Here is a 16,830-nt window from a genome sequence, read left to right on the forward strand (position 1 = left end):
TTCTTCTCGGCACTTGCAGAAAGTTTTTGGCAGAACTCAGCAGGGAGGTTGTTCCCGCTATCTTGGAGAACTAAGCACAGATCTTCTGGGGATGTAGACTTGTCCAATCCGTCTGTCTCTTCATGTCATCCCAGACAGACTGGATGAGCATAACATCAGGGCTCTGTGGTGGCCGTATCATCACTTCCAGGACTCCTCCTCCAAAGGGAAAATGTCACACCAAGTATGGATGAGATTTAGATTTCTCTTTTCTTCATTCACTTCATTTTATTAATGGACAAAAATAAACTATTAACCCTTCTATATCGGGAATAATTCTTACTTTGCAACATTTTTTCTACACCTGCCTAAAACCTTTGCACAGTTCAAAAAAATCCTGGAATTCTACTTTAAGTAAAGAAAGTTGATAGATTGGTGAGTTTGTCTTTATTGAGATGGAAAATGGCACTCTGCTCATCCAACCGTGATACTTGTCCAAAATATACATTACACCATATGGATTTCCAAACTTGCATCAATGCAAATCTAGCTTCAGACCTGAAAGCTATGTCAGTAACCACACAGAGCAGATAATGGCGACATTACAAAAACAGGGTGTATGGAGTAAATATGGGATTTTCCTATAACGGATTTCACTTCATCCAGCTGTGTGTGAACGGACGTCACTGGAGGGTGTAGGAAGAATTAGCCGATCCCCTGTATATTACTCAGACCGGCGATGACTCACAGACATAATAATAAGAATGGGAAATACTAATTACACAAACAGAAGCTTATTATCTGCGATTGGTATTCATCTGATTTCCAGCATTAGAAGCTTTTATTCACTTATGATTTATGTCCAAAAAAATCTGCACTGCATAAACTATACATAGGATATTACTGAGAGATAATGTGTAAAGGTCATATCACTATATATGTTATATCACCAGGATAGTGAGAGATTGTGTATAGGAGAGTGAATATGTATCTGATGAATCCATAGTAATACACACACTGATGTCACAGTACAGAGATAATACACACAGTGATGTCACAGTACAGAGATAATACACACAGTGATGTCACAGTACAGGGATAATACACACACTGATGTCACAGTACAGAGATAATACACACAGTGATGTCACAGTACAGAGATAATACACACAGTGATGTCACAGTACAGGATAATACAGTGATGTCACAGTACAGGGATAATACACACAGTGATGTCACAGTACAGAGATAATACACACAGTGATGTCACAGTACAGAGATAATACATACAGCGATGTCACAGTACAGGGATAATACACACAGCGATGTCACAGTACAGGATAATACACACAGTGATGTCACAGTACAGGATAATACACACAGTGATGTCACAGTACAGGATAATACACACAGTGATGTCACAGTACAGGGATAATACACACAGTGATGTCACAGTACAGGATAATACACACAGTGATGTCACAGTACAGGATAATACACACAGTGATGTCACAGTACAGGATAATACACACAGTGATGTCACAGTACAGAGATAATACACACAGTGATGTCACAGTACAGGATAATACAGTGATGTCACAGTACAGGGATAATACACACACTGATGTCACAGTACAGAGATAATACACACAGTGATGTCACAGTACAGAGATAATACACACAGTGATGTCACAGTACAGGATAATACAGTGATGTCACAGTACAGGGATAATACACACAGTGATGTCACAGTACAGAGATAATACACACAGTGATGTCACAGTACAGAGATAATACACACAGTGATGTCACAGTACAGGGATAATACACACACTGATGTCACAGTACAGAGATAATACACACAGTGATGTCACAGTACAGGATAATACACACAGTGATGTCACAGTACAGGGATAATACACACAGTGATGTCACAGTACAGAGATAATACACACAGTGATGTAACAGTACAGAGTTAATACACACAGTGATGTCACAGTACAGAGATAATACACACAGTGATGTCACAGTACAGGGATAATACACACAGTGATGTCACAGTACAGAGTTAATACACACAGTGATGTCACAGTACAGAGATAATACACACAGTGATGTCACAGTACAGGGATAATACACACAGTGATGTCACAGTACAGGGATAATACACACAGTGATGTCACAGTACAGAGTTAATACACACAGTGATGTCACAGTACAGAGTTAATACACACAGTGATGTCACAGTACAGAGATAATACACACAGTGATGTCACAGTACAGGGATAATACACACAGTGATGTCACAGTACAGGGATAATACACACAGTAATGTCACAGTACAGAGATAATACACACAGTGATGTCACAGTACAGGGATAATACACACAGTGATGTCACAGTACAGGGATAATACACACAGTGATGTCACAGTACAGAGATAATACACACAGTGATGTCACAGTACAGGATAATACACACAGTGATGTCACAGTACAGAGATAATACACACAGTGATGTCACAGTACAGGGATAATACACACAGTGATGTCACAGTACAGGATAATACACACAGTGATGTCACAGTACAGGGATAATACACACAGTGATGTCACAGTACAGAGATAATACACACCGTGATGTCACAGTACAGGGATAATACACACAATGATGTCACAGTACAGGATAATACACACAGTGATGTCACAGTACAGGGATAATACACACAGTGATGTCACAGTACAGGATAATACACACAGTGATGTCACAGTACAGGGATAATACACACAGTGATGTCACAGTAGAGGGATAATACACACAGTGATGTCACAGTACAGGATAATACACACAGTGATGTCACAGTACAGGGATAATACACACAGTGATGTCACAGTAGAGGGATAATACACACAGTGATGTCACAGTACAGAGATAATACACACAGTGATGTCACAGTACAGGATAATACACACAGTGATGTCACAGTACAGGGATAATACACACAGTGATGTCACAGTACAGGATAATACACACAGTGATGTCACAGTACAGGATAATACACACACTGATGTCACAGTACAGAGATAATACACACAGTGATGTCACAGTACAGGGATAATACACACAGTGATGTCACAGTACAGGGATAATACACACAGTGATGTCACAGTACAGGATAATACACACAGTGATGTCACAGTACAAGGATAATACACACAGTGATGTCACAGTACAGGGATAATACACACAGTGATGTCACAGTACAGGGATAATACACACAGTGATGTCACAGTACAGGATAATACACACAGTGATGTCACAGTACAGGGATAATACACACAGTGATGTCACAGTACAGGATAATACACACAGTGATGTCACAGTACAGGGATAATACACACAGTGATGTCACAGTACAGGATAATACACACAGTGATGTCACAGTACAGGGATAATACACACAGTGATGTCACAGTAGAGGGATAATACACACAGTGATGTCACAGTACAGAGATAATACACACAGTGATGTCACAGTACAGAGATAATACACACAGTGATGTCACAGTACAGGGATAATACACACAGTGATGTCACAGTACAGAGATAATACACACAGTGATGTCACAGTACAGAATAATACACAGTGATGTCACAGTACAGGGATAATACACACAGTGATGTCACAGTACAGGGATAATACACACAGTGATGTCACAGTACAGGGATAATACACACAGTGATGTCACAGTACAGGGATAATACACACAGTGATGTCACAGTACAGGGATAATACACACAGTGATGTCACAGTACAGGATAATACACACAGTGATGTCACAGTACAGGGATAATACACACAGTGATGTCACAGTACAGGGATAATACACACAGTGATGTCACAGTAGAGGGATAATACACACAGTGATGTCACAGTACAGAGATAATACACACAGTGATGTCACAGTACAGGGATAATACACACAGTGATGTCACAGTACAGGGATAATACACACAGTGATGTCACAGTACAGGATAATACACACAGTGATGTCACAGTACAGGGATAATACACACAGTGATGTCACAGTACAGGATAATACACACAGTGATGTCACAGTACAGGATAATACACACAGTGATGTCACAGTACAGGATAATACACACAGTGATGTCACAGTACAGGATAATACACACAGTGATGTCACAGTACAGGATAATACACACACTGATGTCACAGTACAGAGATAATACACACAGTGATGTCACAGTACAGGGATAATACACACAGTGATGTCACAGTACAGGGATAATACACACAGTGATGTCACAGTACAGGATAATACACACAGTGATGTCACAGTACAAGGATAATACACACAGTGATGTCACAGTACAGGATAATACACACAGTGATGTCACAGTACAGGGATAATACACACAGTGATGTCACAGTACAGGATAATACACACAGTGATGTCACAGTACAGGATAATACACACAGTGATGTCACAGTACAGGGATAATACACACAGTGATGTCACAGTATAGGATAATACACACAGTGATGTCACAGTATAGAGATAATACACACAGTGATGTCACAGTACAGGGATAATACACACAGTGATGTCACAGTACAGGGATAATACACACAGTGATGTCACAGTACAGGGATAATACACACAGTGATGTCACAGTACAGGATAATACACACAGTGATGTCACAGTACAGAGATAATACACACAGTGATGTCACAGTACAGAGATAATACACACAGTGATGTCACAGTACAGGGATAATACACACAGTGATGTCACAGTACAGAGATAATACACACAGTGATGTCACAGTACAGAGATAATACACACAGTGATGTCACAGTACAGAGATAATACACACAGTGATGTCACAGTACAGGGATAATACACACAGTGATGTCACAGTACAGAGATAATACACACAGTGATGTCACAGTACAGAATAATACACAGTGATGTCACAGTACAGGGATAATACACACAGTGATGTCACAGTACAGGGATAATACACACAGTGATGTCACAGTACAGGGATAATACACACAGTGATGTCACAGTACAGAGATAATACACACAGTGATGTCACAGTACAGGGATAATACACACAGTGATGTCACAGTACAGAGATAATACACACAGTGATGTCACAGTACAGGGATAATACACACAGTGATGTCACAGTACAGAGATAATACACACAGTGATGTCACAGTACAGGGATAATACACACAGTGATGTCACAGTACAGAGATAATACACACAGTGATGTCACAGTACAGAGATAATAAACACAGTGATGTCACAGTACAGGGATAATACACACAGTGATGTCACAGTAGAGGGATAATACACACAGTGATGTCACAGTACAGGGATAATACACACAGTGATGTCACAGTACAGAGATAATACACACAGTGATGTCACAGTACAGAGATAATACACACAGTGATGTCACAGTACAGAGATAATACACACAGTGATGTCACAGTACAGGGATAATACACACAGTGATGTCACAGTACAGAGATAATACACACAGTGATGTCACAGTACAGAGATAATAAACACAGTGATGTCACAGTACAGGGATAATACACACAGTGATGTCACAGTAGAGGGATAATACACACAGTGATGTCACAGTACAGGGATAATACACACAGTGATGTCACAGTACAGAGATAATACACACAGTGATGTCACAGTACAGGGATAATACACACAGTGATGTCACAGTACAGGGATAATAATCACATTGATAAAAGCAACAGCTTATCTCGTCCTGCTCTATAACATGTCGGACACAGATTGCATTTATTTGATGTGACCATTCCCTATATTTATGCAGATGCCAACTCTTTTCCATAACACAAGTTCCCTTCTAAGCCCTTATGTGGACCTTATGTATCACGTCTTGCTCACCTATGTATTGGCCTACGTAATCCTATATAGTGCCCAGGTCATGTAGCACAACTTCCTTTTTCAGATATAATATCACTTTAAGACTTCAATTTAATAAATATTTATTTATATTACAGGGGAATAATCTTCTATGAATGGCGGGTGCAGGAGACGGAGGGCGGTGATCCCTCTGGTCTGGTTAGTGATTCCTCTGCTCCCCTATCCTTCAGGTAACTTACTATCTGAGTATTCTCTGCACATCCACATCATATTTTTTTCTTGTTTGGAAATTCAGTCTGTGCTCAAGCAAACGGTAAGCCAAAAAGACTAGATTTATGAAATAATTTGATGTGTTTGTCGTGCTCGAGCAGAAAAGGCAAAGCATGATTGATGAAAAATGCAATCACAACCCAAATATTTTTTTTCCTCCCGACTGTCTCTCCAGGGAGGGTAAAACTATTGAAATCGATGCAAAGTGACTTTGGGAGCCTGAACATTTATATTCCAAGGAAATGTTATTTACAATTTGTAGATTTTTTGTCATTAAGGTTTTTGTTTTTCAAGGAAATGCAAGTTGAAATATCTGGTCCTATAAAGGTAAAGAGCAGGGCTATCCCATACAGGGGTAGTCATCTGCTAAACCTCTATCATTTAGGGCTATATTCACAGCAGAAACCCAACCGGCCCCATTACAGTCAATGAGGTTCTAGGGTTTTATCAGTCTGCCTCCGACAAACCAGGACAACGGACAGCCCAACGCTAAAGTGAGCATGAATGGGTCCCCTGATGACTAACTGATGCAAAGTTCTGCTTTTGAGTCCCCCATGATGCTAGTTTGCCCACAAGACACGATGTTACATCATCACATTATTATTAACAGTAAATTGTCCCAACCTTTGTATTAGTTTTGCTGCTATGGACCCAGGGGTGTAACTACCCCTGATGTGTTTTTTTTTTTTTTTTGAGGGGGGGGGGGTTTGCAGGTAACAGGCCTTATTTACTTACCAATCCTTGCTCCAGCTCATGGCTGTGGATGCGGCTGCAATCAGGAGCGGGGATTAGTAAGTGAGGCCGCAGGCCTGCCTATAAACACTGTTATCATTATACTCAGGTGGTCTTTTCAGACTCCAGAATATAATGTTCATTGGTACAGGGGACATGAGACTACATAAAAAACACTGTTACTTACCTCTCCTGCGCTCCAGCAGGCTTCGGGCCTGTTTGGTGATGCATCACTTGGCCTGGGTCAGGTCACGTCTGGACCAACATTGAAGAGATCTGCGGAGAGAGCGCTGAGCCCGGGAGTGGTAAGTAACAGTGTGTTTTAGTGGTCTCAACCCAGAGTATAATAATTGTTCATGGGTGGTCCACAATGGGACATAATACTGTGTGCAGGGGCCACTATGGTACATAATACTGTGTGCAGGTGTAATGTCCCGGTACTGCTCGTCCAATTCCCTTTAATAGTCCTTGCAGACCGAGATGGTATGGACATTTGCATATAAGGTAAAGAGGTTCCTCCCCCTCCATTCCTTCTATATTAACAGTATTTCTATTTCACCAGAGCCAGCACTCAGGGGGGTCTATTAATGCGCCATCTTGTGGATGTTTTGTGAACTACACCTGCCTATACTTGTCATTGTAATTTGAGTTGCCAATGTAAAGGAGTGTCCAGTATGATCAGGTGACCTTCAGGACCAATCAAGCTCTCTTGAGGGGGAGGGGGGGTTGAAAAATCCTTTGTGTTCTCTTTGTGTGGAGACTAGGATACATGTGGAGCTGAAAATGGCAGCCAAGCATCAGAGCACTTCAAACAGAGATGTCTTCTCCTCTGTGCTCAAGATTCTTCTCAGAGAGTATTTTCCTCTGAAGCTCCAAGCCTACAAGCACTAAAGTTTACGGACCTGCTTATCCATCTCATTTGGGACCTCTACACGTATCTCTCTATTCAAGTAAGTCTTTGGGACAAATCTATATTTAAGAAGCCCATAGCTAGTCTGGCAGAATTTGAGGGTCTCCCGCTCCTGACAAATTGCAATCGCTCTTCTACATACGCGTACCCAGTTTGTTGAGGACTAACCCCCTGGATACAGGCCATCTTTACAAGTATATACAAGTTTAACTACCCAAGCAACTACTAATTAAACTATCCAAAGCATTCCCGCTCCAAGCTCCATCACCTGCTTAATTGGACACTACCTACAAAGATCGCTGTATTGTATGTGAAGAATTACTCCATATGTACATTTGTATTACCTTGTCATGCTAGTAAAAGAGCAACAACTACCCCCGAGACCTGGTTGTCTGTTGTCATTGTCAGGTACCACGTGGGGGTGGGTAGTTGGGGACATCAAAAAGGAGATTTTGTGCACATTTGGGACCCAGGGACCCCCTAAAAGCCGGCCACATCTGATATATTACCCGTGATACCAGCCCTGGCCCTCCTGAGCGTTACACAGGGGCCACTAGGGGGATAATACTGTGTACAGGGGCCAGTATGTGGACATAATACTGTGTGCAGGGGCCACGATGCGGCATAACACTGTGTGCAGGGGCCACTATGGGGCATAATACTGTGTGCAGGGACCACTATGGGGCATAATACTGTGTACAGGGGCCACTATGGGGCATAATACTGTGTGAAGGGACCACTATGTAGCATAATACTGTGTGAAGAGGCCACTATGGGGCATAATACTGTGTGCAGGGGCCACTATGGGGCATAATACTGTGTGAAGGGACCACTATGTGGCATAATACTGTGTGAAGAGGCCACTATGGGGGATAATACTGTGTGCAGGGATTACTATGGGGCATAATACTGTGTGAATGGTCCACTATGGGGCATAATACTGTATGCAGATGGGGCATAATACTATGTGCAGGGGCCACTATGGGGAATAATACTGTCTGCAGGGGCTACTATGGGGCATAATACTTTGTGAAGAGTCCACTATGGGGCATAATACTGGGTGCAGGGGCTACTATGGGGGATAATACTGTGTGCAGGGATCATTGTGGGGCATCAGGGACAACTATGGGGCATAATACTGTGTGCAGGGGCCACTATGGGGGATAATACTGTGTGAAAGGTCCACTATGGGGCATAATACTGTGTGCAGGGATTACTATGGGGCATAATACTGTGTGAATGGTCCACTATGGGGCATAATACTGTATGCAGATGGGGCATAATACTATGTGCAGGGGCCACTATGGGGAATAATACTGTCTGCAGGGGCTACTATGGGGCATAATACTTTGTGAAGAGTCCACTATGGGGCATAATACTGGGTACAGGGGCTACTATGGGGCATAATACTGTGTGCAGGGATCATTGTGGGGCATCAGGGACAACTATGGGGCATAATACTGTGTGCAGGGGCCACTATGGGGGATAATACTGTGTGAAAGGTCCACTATGGGGCATAATACTGTGTGTAAAGGCCACTATGGGGCATCATACTGTGTGCAGGGACCACTATGGAACATAATAGTGTGTGTGGTTTGTGCAGGGGGCGGGGACAGGTGATGGGGAGGCCGTGCCATTCCTAGTTATGCCACTGTATGGACCTGAAGTGACTTCAAGATGGACTATACCAACGAGGATGGAGAAAGGTTTATAGTACATCCCTTGACTTTTGATTATTTTATTGAGGATAAGGAGTCAGTCTATTCTTCAACCTCCCAAGGAGAAGAGAGGAAATTTTATTCGGAATTTATATGTTAGGTTGATCAGATGTTAGTGCTAGTATTGCAGTTTTTGTAGTTAAGATGGCTATTGCGCACGCTCACTTTTACAGTCTTCAAGGAAGAGATTGTGAGAAGAATTTTTTAGTGGGCCCCATACCTATGATTAGGACTTATGAGGTTTAGGTCAGGCCTAGCAACCATTTTGGAATCTGCACCTTGCATCTGGACAATTGAAGGTATGGTTTTGATGAAGCTGATGATGGAGAGAAGAGCACACTTTAGAGGTGGACCATCTTAAAGCCTCAAATCCAGCCCAGTGGTGTCCAAAGCTGTGCCTACAGTTTTCTTCAAGATTGATGTATGAACTATTCCCCTGCCTTACTACATCTACAGTAAATCCATGAGTTGTTAGCATTGTTCTCATTGTCTGCAGAATCCTGCTCTGTCATCAGGGGCACCACAACCACCATCAGGGCACCACAACCACCATCAGTGGCACCACAACCACCATCAGGGACACCACAACCACCATCAGGGGCACCACAACCACCATCAGGGGCACCACACCCACCATCAGGGGCGCCGCAACCACCATCAGGGGCACCACACCCACCAACAGGGGCACCACAACCACCATCAGGGGCACCACAACCACTATCAGGGGCACCACAACCACCATCAGGGGCACCACACCCACCATCAGGGGCACCGCAACCACCATCAGGGGCACCACACCCACCATCAGGGGCACCACAACCACCATCAGGGGCACCACAACCACCATCAGGGGCACAACAACTACCATCAGGGGCACCACAACCACCATCAGGGGCACCACAACCACCATCAGGGGCACCACAACCACCATCAATGGCAGACTTACTCCTGAGTGTTTCTTGGGGTAAACTACTTACCACAAAAATCCACACTAAGGCCCTTCATCACTATTGCACTAGCCCCTGTGGAATACCCTGTGTTTCAAGGGAGCTGACTACACCCACCATAAGAAGAGCTGTGGCCCACTACCACCATGTTCCCTACACTTCTCCAATGGGTTGCTGTAACAGGTCATCCAGGTAATTTGTCTGAAGCATAACTATAAACAGATGTGACCTTCCTTAGCTTGAATTAGGTTAAAGACTCAAATGTGTCTTAAAATGTCATACAATGCAGGGAGATGGTAACAAAACAAAATTCCAGTTCAATAGAACCAGTCCCCTTATCGCTATCTCCAAAATACTATATTAGTAGCATTATAAATCTCCGACACCTTACTGATGGCTAAACAGATCTGGCTAAACAGATTGGCCAGATTTGCTAAAGGTTCAACAGTGAAAACTTAGTAAGTCTGAAACTTCTCCAGATTTATCACAGTGACTGATGCTATGGCCCATCTTCAGACGGTCTAGTCTACATTTGTATCGCCTTCTAGTTGGTTTACTTTGACTCAGAACTTCATGACACAATCTTGGATCATTTTTGGTGCATCATGGACATATTTTTCAAGGAAACTACTTAGAATTTGTAAAAAATTTGTCATTAAGGCAAGCAGAAATGTTTGGTGGAATATCAGGGATGTTCTACATCGGAAACCCAACTGACCCTATTACAGTCAATGAGTTGCTTGGATTCATGGTTGATGATGTCATGGTGTGTCATGGTGTATATGAATCATGTCTCCTATTTCTCAGAATCTACACCCAAATGTCTAGCAAGGCATAACATTTTAGCCCAAACTACTGTAGATGCGCTACATTGTACCAAAGATGCGCCATGTCTACCACAGTGTCTAGTATTAACCACAATAGTAAATCTGGGCCAGTATTTACAATGTAGCACAGAAACTTATCTCCACTTTTTAAATATTTTTTTCTTCTTTTTCTGTAATAAGATATCACATATCAGTGTCAATGTATACTTTGTTACATCAGTAGATGTCTGGATCCCCGGATACTTGCACTTTATGACGTGTGAATTGTACGCTGTTCTGAGCCCTTCTCTTACTTTACATAGCAGCCACAGTAGGGCGAATCTGTTTGGCTTTTGATTAAAATGGGGATATGGTAATTCATTCATTAATCTCCTAAATATACTGGAAGCGTCCGGACTCACGCTGTTTACTAACACGCTTTGTTAAGCTGCTTGTGCTTCTATGTTTGACTTGATGTTTTACCTGCAGAGCAGCGGCAGAAATATTGTGGGCTAAAATGCAAATCAAACCCAGAGATTTCTGTGCATTCCTAACCTAGTCTTCACCTGGCCCCGTACGTATACTGTCATGGTCTATATAAAGAGACAAATATTTCCAGGGAATTCAGCTGCCTATGTATATAAGGATGTGACTGTATGGGTCAGGGGCCTGCAAACTCACCTGCGACTACACCTAGTAAGTGATACAATAGGCCAGGAGTCCTCTCCCTCTACTCCTACCTAACAATGGATGGGGCGGTGGATCAGTGCTTCTTAAGTGGACTGGTGTCACGGCCAAGAAATGCACTCACATGGACATTTACTGAGATAGATAATGTACAGTATAATAAAGGTTAAAACTAAAGATGAGCAAATTGGTTTATAACAAGCTGGGTGTGACCCGAACAATGCAAATTGTTTTTTTATTAAAAACTGAACAAATGGAGATTCATCTCGGATGACCTAATATGACGCCCGCATTATACTCTGGTGTCTCTTAACATCCCAGAGTATAAAAGGTGGAGGCCAGTGGAAACAAAAAAACATTCATACTCACCTTCCATTACCTCTTTTGGGCATCCTTGCAGCATCCAATGTTCTCCTGGTCAGGTCCATCGCTCTTCTCTGAAATCATCAGCCTAGATTTCAGAGCTGAGGTCTGTGATTAGGCCTCAGCGGTGATGCGGGCCCATGTGACCGCTGGGAGCCCAATCATAGGTTTAACCCCCAACCCTAGTTCTATACTATGTTTTATAGATAGGATCCTAGGAGCCCTGACAGTGTTATACACTATGTTTTATAGATAGGTTCCTAGGAGCCCTGACAGTGTTCTACACTATGTTTTATAGATAGGTTCCTAGGAGTCCTGACAGTGTTATACACTATGTTTTATAGATAGGTTCCTAGGAGCCCTGACAGTGTTCTACACTATGTTTTATAGATAGGTTCCTAGGAGCCCTGACAGTGTTCTACACTATGTTTTATAGATAGGTTCCTAGGAGTCCTGACAGTGTTCTACACTATGTTTTATAGATAGGTTCCTAGGAGTCCTGACAGTGTTATACACTATGTTTTATAGATAGGATCCTAGGAGCCCTGACAGTGTTCTACACTATGTATTATAGATAGGTTCCTAGGAGCCCTGACAGTGTTATACACTATGTATTATAGATAGGTTCCTAGGAGTCCTGACAGTGTTCTACACTATGTTTTATAGATAGGTTCCTAGGAGTCCTGACAGTGTTCTACACTATGTTTTATAGATAGGTTCCTAGGAGCCCTGACAGTGTTCTACACTATGTTTTATAGATAGGTTCCTAGTAGCCCTGACAGTGTTCTACACTATGTTTTATAGATAGGTTCCTAGGAGTCCTGACAGTGTTATACACTATGTTTTATAGATAGGTTCCTAGGAGCCCTGACAGTATTCTACACTATGTTTTATAGTTAGGTTCCTAGGAGCCCTGACCGTGTTATACACTATGTTTTATAGATAGGTTCCTAGGAGTCCTGACAGTGTTATACACTATGTTTTATAGATAGGTTCCTAGGAGCCCTGACAGTATTCTACACTATGTTTTATAGTTAGGTTCCTAGGAGCCCTGACAGTGTTATACACTATGTTTTATAGATAGGTTCCTAGGAGCCCTGACAGTATTCTACACTATGTATTATAGATAGGTTCCTAGGAGCCCTGACAGTGTTATACACTATGTTTTATAGATAGGTTCCTAGGAGCCCTGACAGTATTCTACACTATGTTTTATAGTTAGGTTCCTAGGAGCCCTGACAGTGTTATACACTATGTTTTATAGATAGGTTCCTAGGAGCCCTGACAGTGTTATACACTATGTATTATAGATAGGTTCCTAGGAGCCCTGACAGTGTTATACACTATGTTTTAAAGATAGGTTCCTAGGAGCCCTGACAGTGTTATACACTATGTATTATAGATAGGTTCCTAGTAGCCCTGACAGTGTTCTACACTATGTTTTATAGATAGGTTCCTAGTAGCCCTGACAGTGTTCTACACTATGTTTTATAGATAGGTTCCTAGGAGTCCTGACAGTGTTATACACTATGTTTTATAGATAGGTTCCTAGGAGCCCTGACAGTATTCTACACTATGTTTTATAGTTAGGTTCCTAGGAGCCCTGACCGTGTTATACACTATGTTTTATAGATAGGTTCCTAGGAGCCCTGACAATGTTCTACACTATGTTTTATAGATAGGTTCCTAGGAGTCCTGACAGTGTTATACACTATGTTTTATAGATAGGTTCCTAGTAGCCCTGACAGTGTTCTACACTATGTTTTATAGATAGGTTCCTAGGAGCCCTGACAGTGTTATACACTATGTTTTATAGATAGGTTCCTAGGAGCCCTGACAGTGTTATACACTATGTTTTATAGATAGGTTCCTAGGAGCCCTGACAGTGTTATACACTATGTTTTATAGATAGGTTCCTAGGAGCCCTGATAGTGTTATACACTATGCTTTATAGATAGGTTCCTAGGAGCCCTGACAGTGTTATACACTATGTTTTATAGATAGGTCCTTAGGAGTCCTGACAGTGTTATACACTATGTGTTATAGATAGGTTCCTAGGAGCCCTGAAAGTGTTCTGCACTATGTTTTATAGATAGGTTCCTAAGAGTCCTGACAGTGTTCTACACTATGTTTTATAGATTGGTTCCTAGGAGCCCTGACAGTGTTATACACTATGTTTTATAGATAGGTTCCTAGGAGCCCTGACAGTGTTCTACACTATGTTTTATAGATAGGTTCCTAGTAGCCCTGACAGTGTTCTACACTATGTTTTATAGATAGGTTCCTAGGAGTCCTGACAGTGTTATACACTATGTATTATAGATAGGTTCCTAGGAGCCCTGACAGTATTCTACACTATGTTTTATAGATAGGTTCCTAGGAGCCCTGACAGTGTTATACACTATGTTTTATAGATAGGTTCCTAGTAGCCCTGACAGTGTTCTACACTATGTTTTATAGATAGGTTCCTAGGAGCCCTGACAGTGTTATACACTATGTTTTATAGATAGGTTCCTAGGAGCCCTGACAGTGTTATACACTATGTTTTATAGATAGGTTCCTAGGAGCCCTGGCAGTGTTCTACACTATGTATTATAGATAGGTTCCTAGGAGCCCTGACAGTGTCATACACTATGTTTTATAGATAGGTTCCTAGGAGCCCTGACAGTGTTATACACTATGTTTTATAGATAGGTTCCTAGGAGCCCTGATAGTGTTATACACTATGCTTTATAGATAGGTTCCTAGGAGCCCTGACAGTGTTCTACACTATGTATTATAGATAGGTTCCTAGGAGCCCTGATAGTGTTATTCACTATGCTTTATAGATAGGTTCCTAGGAGCCCTGACAGTGTTCTATACTATGTATTATAAATAGGTTCCTAGGAGCCCTGACAGTGTTATACACTATGTTTTATAGATAGGTTCCTAGGAGCCCTGACAGTGTTATACACTATGTTTTATAGATAGGTTCCTAGGAGCCCTGATAGTGTTATACACTATGCTTTATAGATAGGTTCCTAGGAGCCCTGACAGTGTTATACACTATGTTTTATAGATAGGTCCTTAGGAGTCCTGACAGTGTTATACACTATGTGTTATAGATAGGTTCCTAGGAGCCATGACAGTGTTCTACACTATGTTTTATAGATAGGTTCCTAGGAGCCCTGACAGTGTTATACACTATGTTTTATAGATAGGTTCCTAGGAGCCCTGACAGTGTTATACACTATGTTTTATAGATAGGTTCCTAGGAGCCCTGACAGTGTTCTACACTATGTATTATAGATAGGTTCCTAGGAGTCCTGACAGTGTTCTACACTATGTTTTATAGATTGGTTCCTAGGAGCCCTGACAGTGTTATACACTATGTTTTATAGATAGGTTCCTAGGAGCCTTGACAGTGTTATACACTATATTTTAAGCCAATTTAAGATATAGTTCGTACCAAACTTGTTTGGCCTAAGACAAATCAGAGACACAAACTGCCGAACCCGACCATGAAACCAGTTTTGAGAGGTTTGCCTATCTCTAGGTAAAAACCTATAGCTCAATATTACGAAACAGCAGGGAACACAAGTAATCTAGCACAACAGAAACAATTATTCACTCAGTGTGAGATTGACAGTCCTGTGTTGTACACAACAGTTGTCCAGTTCTCTCGGAGATTTGCCATACCAGTCTTTCGAACTACAAACTTGGTTTTAGAATTGCACAATATGGACAGACAGCTGGACCAGTAGCAATGGAGATCCAGACTGCAGACCAGATGGCACGGGAAATAGTCTTCCCACCTGACTTGACTACAAGGAATTAGGTCATAGAGTACAAAGTCTGTACCTAGAGCAGCCAGATGTACAACCAATGGGTACAACTAGGTTTCACCTATGTGGAGAATCATTGCATTGTATCTCATAGTCATGAATGTATTCAGTACAATACACATCCTAAAATGTACAACATGACTCACAAGTAAATATACACAACATATACATGTCAATTTCTGAAAAGGACCAGAGAAAATCCCCCATATAAGACTATGTTGTGGAAGGTGATGGCTTCCACCTCTGTACAAGTCTTTCAAGTGATGGGAGAACATCATGACATTTTTTTCTCAAATATTTACAAGATTCTCCCACAATTTTTGGCCCAAACCTGGAGTGTTATTATAGTCTGGGGTCTCTTTAGATAGTATATTGAGTGAAGGTCTAGGGGAGGTACAAACAAAATACAAGCCACTGATAGTCAACTTCTCCACCTCTCCAGGGCTCCTGTGCAGCACCTGGTGTTTGATCATCTTGTGGCCTCTTCTGGCCTCCTAGGTGATGCTATAAGCCCCAGGGGACCGCAGAGGTCCATGGTCCTCAGCAGCCTCATAGGGAACATCGACATCATGATTCTTGTATCAAAGTGTCATAACATCAGCACGCTGCACAGGAGCGCCGAGGCCTAATTACCAACCTCAACAGTCA

This window comes from Leptodactylus fuscus, chromosome 2 (assembly GCF_031893055.1).
Source record: "Leptodactylus fuscus isolate aLepFus1 chromosome 2, aLepFus1.hap2, whole genome shotgun sequence".
Taxonomy (NCBI): domain Eukaryota; kingdom Metazoa; phylum Chordata; class Amphibia; order Anura; family Leptodactylidae; genus Leptodactylus; species Leptodactylus fuscus.